At 45.1% G+C, this 10,823-nt stretch overlaps 1 long non-coding RNA gene across 1 annotated transcript; it reads left to right on the top strand.

Annotated features, from left to right (window-relative positions):
- Window positions 1-452: 452 nt before the first annotated feature.
- Window positions 453-1,953, top strand: LOC107542676 (uncharacterized). Its single transcript, XR_001603741.2, has 3 exons — window positions 453-571; window positions 1,006-1,127; window positions 1,707-1,953. It is a non-coding gene; the product is annotated as an uncharacterized LOC107542676 (long non-coding RNA).
- The last annotated feature ends 8,870 nt before the right edge of the window (window positions 1,954-10,823 follow it).

The raw sequence follows: 10,823 nt of genomic DNA on the forward strand, positions 1-10,823 counted from the left end.
AGGTGGGGCAGAGTGCGACACGGCCTCAGCCCCACGAGGGAGGGACGGTGCCTGCACTGGGAGGCGTACGCGGTGCCCTCGCTCTGGCGGAACCTTTCAAGGAATCCGGGTCCTTGCGGGAGGGCCCCAGGTTACTTCGGGCAGTGCGTTTATCCCTTCAGCTCTCGCCGCGTGTGTCCGCGTGTGTAACTGGTTCCCTTTAACCTGAGGCGGCCTCGGTTTGTGCAGCAGCGCGTTTCTGTCTCAGACGCCACCCCCTGGGCGGCCTCGCAGCGCATCCCGCAGCCTGAGACGGGGTTGGCGTGGAGCGTGGCACGGGGGAGGGGATCTCCTCGGACCAGGGAAGTCGGGAGCCATCCAGGGCGCCTGAAGGGGGACCGGGGTGCCAGCCTAGAGAGAATCGTAGGCCGCCTCCTGCCCTCCCCGCAGCCACCGTCCTGCCTGCTTGCAGTCATCACGGACAAGCCGGGCCCGCCCTTCTTGCTGCTCCGGCTGGTACAGGTGAAACCCCGGTTAGGACGGGAGTGAGGAAACCAGCCTTCCAGCTCGACTTGTGGGTTTCCCACTCCAGGTAGGTGAGGTGCACAGCAGCCCACCTCTGCGCTAGGGGCAGGATGGTGACTCACAGGCGAGCCACAGAGGACGGAGGGGGTGACCGTCAGGCAGGCCAGTCTCAGCCAAGGGTGGCCAAGAGCCACAGCCCAGGGGCCCGCACAGTCCAGTGAGCTCTTGCTTGGGTCAGAGGGCTTGAGGCAAGAGCCTGGCGGTCAGTCTGAGAAGCAGTGAAGATGGAGAACTGCAGAATCAGCGGTTCAGGTTTTCAGGAGTCCTAGTGCCCAAGGTCAGGCTTCTGCCGGGACGGCCTGCCCTGTGGGCTGAGCTCCCTGTGCCTGGTGTGCATTGGGATGTCCCCTGCTTACTCATGGGGGCCAGGAACCTGAGCCAGGAGCCTGGAGAGTGGCCAGGTCACCCAGGTACTTGAGAAATGGTTCCCTTATCTCCAAGAACTCCGAGAGATCCACTCCAAGAACTCCCTTCCTGCATTTCCCAAATTTTTCAGCAGTGATTCCATGGGAGGAAACCAGGTCGCAGCCTTGATTAAGAACAAACAAGCAGAAAAGCTCCAGGTGGGTGTGCATGTGTGTGGAGATGGTGCTACGCAACAGTGTGACTGGTTAGCAAGGGGATATCTACCCCAGGCCTATTTGAGGAGCAAATCTGGAGTCAGAGGAACTTGGGGTCCTCCCCAGATGCTGGGTTCATTGGCACAAAGCCACTGCTCCAGGACAGGCTCCTAGGAGTGCAGGCATCTAATGCCAGGCCCTTATGCCTCTTTCCCCGTCTCCAGATTCTGCCTGGGTCTAGCTTCAAAATGTTTCTACCACTTTCAGTATAAGACTAATGATTTACTCAAGGACCTCACAACCCCCCCCTTCTACCCTGGCCTCGAAGGGTCAGTTTCTCTTCACAGGCAGCAGAAGAGGGTAATAACCTCATCTTCAAGTAAATAAGGGGAGAGGTTCAAACATGAGGGACAGGAAACATTGGTTCTTTGCTATGGGAAGAACTGCTGAAAATTAAAGAACTGAGCTGAAGGGAGCTTTTGGGTTTGGTGACTTGGGGTGTGGGGTAGTCCCTCCAGAATGCGTCTGTCCCTTAGTGTGTCCTTCCTCGTGTCTCTGCTGACACCGGTGTCTCTTCTCCAGGTGTGTGTGCAGGGAAGACTGTTTCAGGGGCCTCCCTTCCTGTCTCTCGTAAGAGAATTGTGAAAGCTTCACCGGAAATCCTCAGCATGGATTCCAGTATTTGCAAGGACTGATTCCCAGCACATTGTACACATTAACAGCTAACATGTGTGAAGAAAACTTGTAATCACTGGAATCTAAATACCATATTTTTTGACACCCATAATTAAATTTTGTTGTTGTTCTGTTAATCCTCACCTGAGGATATTTTTTCCATTGATTTTAAATGGAGTGGAAGGGAGGGAGGGGGTGGGAGGAGAGGGAGAAATACCTATGTGAGAGAGACGCACCAATGGGTGCTTCTTGAACCCTCCCCGAACAGGGCCGGGGATCCAGCCTGCAACCAGGTACGTGCCCTTGACCAGGCCTTGAACTCTCTACCCTTCCGCGTGGGCCGATGCTCTAACCACTGAGCCAGCCCGTAGGCCGATGCTCTAACCACTGAGCCAGCCAGGGCCCATAATTAAATTTTAAAATCCACAAACAACTTCTTCCTTAGGCTGGAATTTTAAGTCCTCAACCCTGGGTACATCCTAATACAATATTTTTGTACCCAGAAATCTTGATTCATCTGTTATGTTTCCTTGCAACAAACTGTGTTCTTAAAATGAATTTATTTCCTATTCTAAGTTTTTACAAAGTTATATCGGTTAAGATAATATTACAACTATTAGAGATATGCAGCTGAATGAGACAATATAAATAATACAGATTTTGCTAAATAAAAGTATAAATTTTTCAAAAGTAAAATTTAACTGAAAGTGCATCTTGTACCAAAATACATAGGGGCTTTATTTTCCCAACTTCACGTTGATGAAAGTTACTTATCATTATAATGAGACTGGTTTTATATGATTTCTATTCCTTTCAAATTTTTTACGTGAAAGAACTAAAGAATATTGTTGATATAAATAGGGATGGGCACGGAATAAGTATGGAAATGGAAGGAATTTTGTTGTAGCAACTTTACCCAATTTTTAAATTTTCTTCTTAGTTCTATGCCAAAAATCACATAGTGAGCTATTATTAAATACTGTTTTTAGTAATCTCATAACTAAAGTGTCGAATTCTTCTTCAACTTTGTTGAAGCAAAGAATCAGAAACTACCTGATTTGCAAAAGTATTTTTACATATACATTAGGTTCTTTCGCTTTCTCAGTTTTTAGAAGTATACTAAAAAGGCTTTACAAATTCTTATTAAATAGCAAATAATTATACCCATTAGTCTTTCACATAGAGGCATTTTGTGAAACTCAGATTAGATGGAACTGGCATAAGAAAGAAACAAACCCATCCCTGGCTGGCGTGACTCAGTGGTTAGAGTGTCAGCCTGAGCACCGGAGGGTCTCAGGTTCAGTTCCCGGTCAAGGGCACGTACCTGGGTTGCAGGTCCAATCCCTGGCCTGGGTCCAGGCAAATGTGGGAGGCAACCAATCTATGTGACTGTCACATCAGTCTTTCTCTCTCCCCCCCCCACTCTCTCTAGAATCAATGGAAAAAATATCCTCACTCCTCCCATGAGGATAAAAAATAAAAATTTTTAAAAAGAAAGAACCAAACCCACAAAATTGGAAATTAAAAATCAATAGGTCCTGAATAAAGACATTTTCCCATTTTTTTTTATGCCGTCTGGAAGTGCCTTTGAAAAGTATGACCAAAAAAATGGATACTTTAATGTGTATGTATAATTCCATTTCACTGTAGAAAATGATTAATTTTATAATCGTTCATTTGACAGATGTAGAACAGTGCATCAGCATCGAAGAGGGAGTAATTAATCCAAAATAAATGAACCTGGGTCTCCAGACTGCTTTGCGAACATTTTGTTTTGTACTCATGTGTAAGTGGATTTCTGCTTTTAAGAGCACGATTTAATCTACTTAGTGGAAATCAACAGCAAAATGAAGAGGAGTTATTAGGTCACCAATAAGTGTAAATTTACAGAAATTCTATTACTGATTGCTGTGTGTATTGTTTACAGCAGAATCCACAAATTACTCCCTTCAGATTCATCTGAATCTAGTGGGTATACATTAAAAATAAATAAATGAGCAGAGAAGTAATAGTATACCCTGGACCTGTACCCAAGTAGAAAGATGTATTTCTATTATTCAGTAATATTTTTTAAAATTAATGAAAATATTTTTCCTATGAGCCTGAATAAGTTCAAGAAAACCTATATTAAAGTGCCCCCACTATGTGTTTACTTCTACTCCAACTTGTGGCGTTGATCTGTCAGAAATAAACGTGGAGACTTTTGCCTTCACTGCCTTGAGGTCACAGAAGAAGCGAGCAAAGTGCAGGTGCGTCGCAGTGAGTGGGTCTTCGTTGGTACCTAGAGTGCTTTGCAGCCAGTTATTTCTTTACGTGGTTTTTATGTTTAGAATATTCTAACCTTGAAACAGGGTTTGGGACTTGGCCATGAGTTTGTCACTTCGATGAAATAAAAAACCACCACTGTCAGTATTTCTTGCGACTGCTAGGGGGCCGCTCATTCCCTGCAAGTGTCAGGAAAGGGTTCATTGAGGTCCTCAGAAGAGAAGTGTTCGGCATTCCCGCTTCTCTCCCGAGGAATTATCTGAATTCAGAATACTGTCGCTTAGGCCAAAGCTCCCCCATTTCTTAAGCCACTTGTCACCCTTAACACAAGGTTACTCAGCCTGGAGTATTACTGATATTTGGGGCTGAATGATCCACCGGGGAGGGGGGCCTACCCTCTCAATGTTTAACAACATCTCCCACTCCTGTCCACTAGATCCCAGCAGCACCAACCCCTCAGTGAGACAACCAAGCGTATCCCCAGACACATTTGCCAGATGTCTCCTGGGGGGCATAGTGGTTGGGGATCACTGGCCTTAACAGAAATGTCCATGCAAGACAAGGGCCCAAAGCTGTGGCTAAAGGAGGCTTTGTGGACACGGGTTTTGACTCGCCCTCTTTGGTGCTCAAACCTCTTATTCCCAGGTCAACGCACCATGACTATATTTGGGACAGATGAGCAGCACGCCTTGCTTTTGTGAGGCTTGTGAGGCTGGAGGGCACTGTGAAAGCGGGGTTGGGAGAGTGCTCTTGAGGGGTCATTAGCACATCACTTCAGAAAAATCAGCTTAAAATGACAAGCTTTGGTGAAGCCTATCACCTTTTTAATGTGTGCAGGTGGATGTTGGAGGTCTAGATGCCCTTAAATCTTTCAGCACCTGTGTACCCCTTGGAAAGTTCTGGTACCCCCAGAAATACAAGAGCCTCTGAAGACTGCTACTCTAGGGGATAAGTTCCATGTGCAGGGCAGGAAAACTTCCACTGTTTTGTTTTTCTGGGTTTTTTGTGTGTGTTTTTTTCCTCTACGATGAGACAAAGTGTCAGTCTCCTAAAGTTAGACCAATTCCATATCCTGAACATTTAGGGAGGTTTTCACCTCCACCTGCCCAGCTTTTCAACACATACCCGAGTGATTCCTCCTTTGGTATTAAGTGGAACGTGAAAGCAACCTCAGCATGTACAAACTTAAGTCTTGTGTGCTGTTATGACAGCCCAATGGAATATTATTTGTGTATCTTTGAATTCCCATAGAAAAACATTAGCTGTGTTGTTAACCAGGTTTAAATTTTTACGGTATACTGAGCAGAAGGTGACACAAAAACTGTAAGAAACGTCGGCTCCTCCCTGACTGCTTTATAAGGGTCCACCCAGTCATGATCATTACCAAAGCTAACAGACAGCTGAGACGCGAAGCACACTCGGGTGCAGAACAAGCTGGGCAGAAGATGCCGGTCCAAGGCCCAAAGTCCATTAGGGACTTTAGAAATTTACATTAGGTTCATATTAAAGAAAAATATAACCACCACTGATATTAAGAATTTATCAGAGAAATGTGATACCATAACTTTTACCAGATGCTGTGAGTGGAGTGACTTGAGGATTCCACATCATATGCCATATTGAATATTCAGTTGTCTTAATTTATTTGACTACCCGTGACTATATTCACATACTCTTAGACACTCATTTAAGGAATAAAAACCAGTCTGCTCTGTAAGGTAAGTGAATGAAATTCAGGACATTCCATTTAATCTGGCATTTCAGTTTTAAAAGATGGGGCTGCCAAAACTTGTAAGTAACAAGATAGCTTTCGACAGGTAAATGGATAAACAAAATGGTACATTCATACAGTGGAATATTCAGCAGTTTTTTAAAATGAGCTATCAAGCCATGAAAAGACATGGAGGAACCTTAAATGCATATTGCTAAGTGAAAGAATCCATCTGAAAAGGCTACCTACTGTATGATTCCAACTATAGAACATTCTGGAAAAGGCAAAACTATGGCGACAGTAAAATGATCGGTGATGCCAGGGGTTCGGAGGGAAAGAGGGAGGGACAGATGAACAGAGGGAGCTCGGCATTTGCAGGGCAGTGAAACTCTGTGTGCTTCTGTCATGAGGGAGACATGTCGCCATACATTTGTTAAAACACATAGAATGTCCAGCACATGAACTCAAAATACACAAAACAATTTAATTTATGAACGTGTTTACTCAGGTCAGGAATGTTAAATAAACTTAGATTAAAATTAACTTCTCTTTCTTATTTTACTGAATAATCCTCTAAGTACTGGCTTAAATTCTTCGTGCAGAAGGATTTTTTAAGTCTTTCTATGACCACTAATTAATGGTGTACAATCAAGTTACATATCTTTAATTTTTATTTTATAACATAGCACAAATACTGAGACCATTAAACCAAAATTATACTTTCCCCTTTATCACACGAAAATGTTTTGGAGACTATATATTTATATTAGAAAACAAGGCCACTGTTTAAGCATTCATTAATAATATTTTTAGGTGAGTTGTACTTTTTTATCTTTACACATGTCAGAGTAAAATTTTACTTTTGAACCAAGATTTTATAATAAATATTTTTTAATTTCAAAAGCAACTTTTCCAAGTAGAAGATCAGTGAAGGCTCCGGTCCTCTGAAGGTAGCTTCTTTAACTCCCTGACCCCCATTGTGTCGTTACAGGTCGGAATTTTCCCTGCATCCCCTTAAATACAGGGCGCAGTGGGGCCCAGCTTCACAGGCGCTGTGCTTGGATTTTACCCCAGCCTAGGATTTTATTAAACGTTATGACCATTTAAAGCACTGAGAATCGTGGTTTAATTTCTTTTCCCCCTCAAGTGTATTTGAGACTCCTGCCTTGGACTCATATAAATAATCTCTTGAAATCAATAGAAACAGGAGCTCCGTTGAACATGAGAGACATTGGTTCTTACTTGCTAATACCCTCTAGATGGGGCCTCGTCCTAATTTAGGGGCACCTTCTAAAGGGGGTGCCTTTCCTTTAGCATCTCTATAAAGTCACACCAGTCCTGGAAAAGCAAGCAGCAGACTCCAGACCTTTGAATTTCTTACTCTGAGGACACACAAAACCGACCTGCCCTTCCTTCAGTGGAAACTATACCTCATCTTCCCAGGGCTCTTTTATCAAGAAATGCGCAGCTTCTGCACACAAACAGCTGGAATTTGGGGTCCTGGGTCCTCTTGGATACCTCACTCCTCAGTTAACCCATGTCAAATAATGGAAGAAATAACTAGGTTCTTGGGAAAGTTGAAAATTTCCCAATGACCCCTTTCCAATAAGAAAATAATGCATATATTAGTAGAGAAAACAAGCCTGCGGCGCACCCAGCACCCGCCCCTACTGCCCTCCAGAAGCCACAGTTGTGCAGCGATCTACAAACAGCAAGCAATCAGCTCCATCTACAAACAGCACCAGCTCCATCTACAAACAGCCACCAGCTCCATCTACAAACAGCCACCAGCTCCATCTACAAACAGCACCAGCTCCATCTACAAACAGCACCAGCTCCATCTACAAACAGCAACCAGCTCCATCTACAAACAGCACCAGCTCCATCTACAAACAGCACCAGCTCCATCTACAAACAGCACCAGCTCCATCTACAAACAGCCACCAGCTCCATCTACAGACAGCCACCAGCTCCAGCTACAGACAGCCACCAGCTCCATCTACAAACAGCCACCAGCTCCAGCTACAGACAGCCACCAGCTCCATCTACAAACAGCCACCAGCTCCATCTACAGACAGCAACCAGCTCCATCTACAAACACCAACCAGCTCCATCTACAAACAGCCACCAGCTCCAGCTACAAACACCAACCAGCTCCATCTACAAACAGCACCAGCTCCATCTACAAACAGCATCCAGCTCCATCTACAAACAGCACCAGCTCCATCTACAGACAGCCACCAGCTCCATCTACAAACAGCAACCAGCTCCATCTACAAACAGCAACCAGCTCCATCTACAAACAGCATCCAGCTCCATCTACAAACAGCACCAGCTCCATCCACAGACAGCCACCAGCTCCATCTACAGACAGCCACCAGCTCCAGCTACAAACAGCATCCAGCTCCATCTACAAACAGCACCAGCTCCATCTACAGACAGCCACCAGCTCCAGCTACAAACAGCAACCAGCTCCATCTACAAACAGACACCAGCTCCATCCACAGACAGCAACCAGCTCCATCTACAAACAGGCACCAGCTCCATCTACAAACAGCCACCAGCTCCATCTACAGACAGCCACCAGCTCCATCCACAGACAGCAACCAGCTCCATCTACAAACAGCAACCAGCTCCATCCACAGACAGCAACCAGCTCCATCTACAAACAGCAACCAGCTCCATCCACAGACAGCAACCAGCTCCATCTACAAACAGCAACCAGCTCCATCCACAAACACCAACCAGCTCCATCCACAGACAGCAACCAGCTCCATCTACAAACAGGCACCAGCTCCATCTACAGACAGCCACCAGCTCCATCTACAAACAGCCACCAGCTCCATCTACAGACAGCCACCAGCTCCATCTACAAACAGCAACCAGCTCCATCTACAAACAGCAACCAGCTCGGGGGCAGCTCTGCGCCCCTGGTTCCCTGCGGTTTCCCAGGTCTCTCCGCCTGGGAAACTGACTGGGTGACTTCAGGTGTCGCTGCAGTCTAAACTGAGGCTCATTAGAGATGATAAAATCTTAGGTTTGCTAAAGGTGGGCCACAATTTTGACTTGAGATCAACCAACTCAAAAAGGTGCTAGCGGCTCTACTACCAGACGCAGCACGGGTTGGTTACTGGCTGTCACCACTGAGCCAATAAGCAGAGACAAGGCTGAATCTTTTATGAGCATTTATTAATCAGACAGCCGGCAGTCTGCGAGCAGCAGGTATCAGCACCTTGAAAAACTGCTCTGACACTTCATTTTAAACAGTGAAATAGAGGCAGTGAGTGAGGGAAAAATCTAAGGTTAGCCAGTTCCCAGGGTCTGCCTTCTTTCATTGTCCTACCAAAGATCAGCCTCGAACGCTGTCTCCCTTCAGACAGGTCACCTCTGTCCTCGGTCTGGGCTCTGGCTGCCTTATGTCAGGGCCTGTTCTCCTTGTAACACGCCCTTCTGTTGCCCCAGGCCTGGAAGAAAGTTTCTCTAAGAGGTCAAAGCAGCTTAATCCATTCGGCGTTTACAGAAACAATGGCAAATGAATGGTGGGGTGGGTCACAGTTCCCATTGTCACAGCTCTCATAGAAAACAAGGCCAGAGGATATGGTGATAAGAACAGAAACGTAATTCTCAAGGCCCTAAAAAAGGAAAACTTGTCATTAAATGAATAACGTCCCAACAATACTGTTTTTCAAAACCCAGTAGAGTTTCGCAGGCCTGATTCTTACGGGGTTGCTCAATATAGGTAAACATCATCACACCAAAAGGTAGCTCCGTAACCAGGATTCCACAGAGAGCTGACACGCTGCAGAACGATCGGAACTGCGACAGAAAATATACAAGGGAGCCCAGAAAAATTAAGTGATTAATTCTTCCTGGTATGAGTCAGGTTAAGAAAAACTTCCTGGAGAAAAACATTCCAGTGGAATTTTGATAGATATGACTTGGAATTTTCCAGAAGAGGGATGTTGCAGGCAGAGAAACCTCGTGAATGTAAAGGCAGGGAGTCATGAATCTGCATGTTTTTAATAAGCAGCTGTAATCCGATCAGCTTGCTGGAAAATGAAGGGAAACGGGAGACAGGTGGACAGTGGCAGAGTCAAAAATGCCTCAGACAATATGATAGAGGCTTGACATTTGTTATAAAACAAGTAAAATTACCACAGTTCTGACCGAAGGCCTCAGAAATAGAAATGAAGATGAGAGGATACACTTAAGGCCACTTGGGAGGTAGAACTTACACCAAGTGTTGAGTAATAAAATGAGGAGGGAGAGAGAGAACCTAGGGTGAGTCTAAAGTGTCTGGCTCAAGGAATAAATGGCAGGAAGTGCCTGTCTTGCACTTTGAAAGGATCTTTCACCTGCATGATTCTGTCACAGCATTCATTGGTCATTCGAAAAATCAGGTCAATGAATTCTGCAGATATTTAAATATTAACACTTCATACAATATAAAAAAATTGCATTCATTAATATTGCCTCTGATCTCATCAGAAAAGTGTTTAGGGCCCTGGCCAGGTAGCTCAGTTGCTCGAAGGGTTGTGGGTTGTCGGGATAGGCCAAGGTTGCAGGTTCCATCCCCCATCAGGGCACACACAAGAGTCAACCAATGAATGCACAAATAAGTGGAACAACAAATCCCTGTTTCCATCTCTCTCTCTCTCTCTCTCTCTCTCTCTCTCTCTGCCTCTGCCTCTCTCTAAAAATCAATCAATTCTTTTTTAAAAACGAAAAGTTTTCAGGTATCACAGTAACAGGTCTAAACTAACCAAAATTCTAATTTTCCCTTTAAAGCTTAAATGTTATCATTGACAAGACAATGAGCTGTTTTTCTTGAAGAGACATTCTCACTGTGTTCATTTTCAAGGAAGTGCCTGCCAAACACCCAAGTCTGAATGACCAGTTTTCTGTCAGTTGTTTGTTTTTCCAAGTGAAAAAAATGTGTGCAAGGAAAAAGGCAGCTAGTTCTGCATGCAACTCAAAGTGTTTTCCTAGCAACCACCACATTTCAGCCTGCAGCCCAAGTGCCTCGGGGCGTCCCCTTGCACCGCACA

This window comes from Miniopterus natalensis, chromosome 5 (genome assembly GCF_054644295.1).
Source record: "Miniopterus natalensis isolate mMinNat1 chromosome 5, mMinNat1.hap1, whole genome shotgun sequence".
NCBI lineage: Eukaryota > Metazoa > Chordata > Mammalia > Chiroptera > Miniopteridae > Miniopterus > Miniopterus natalensis.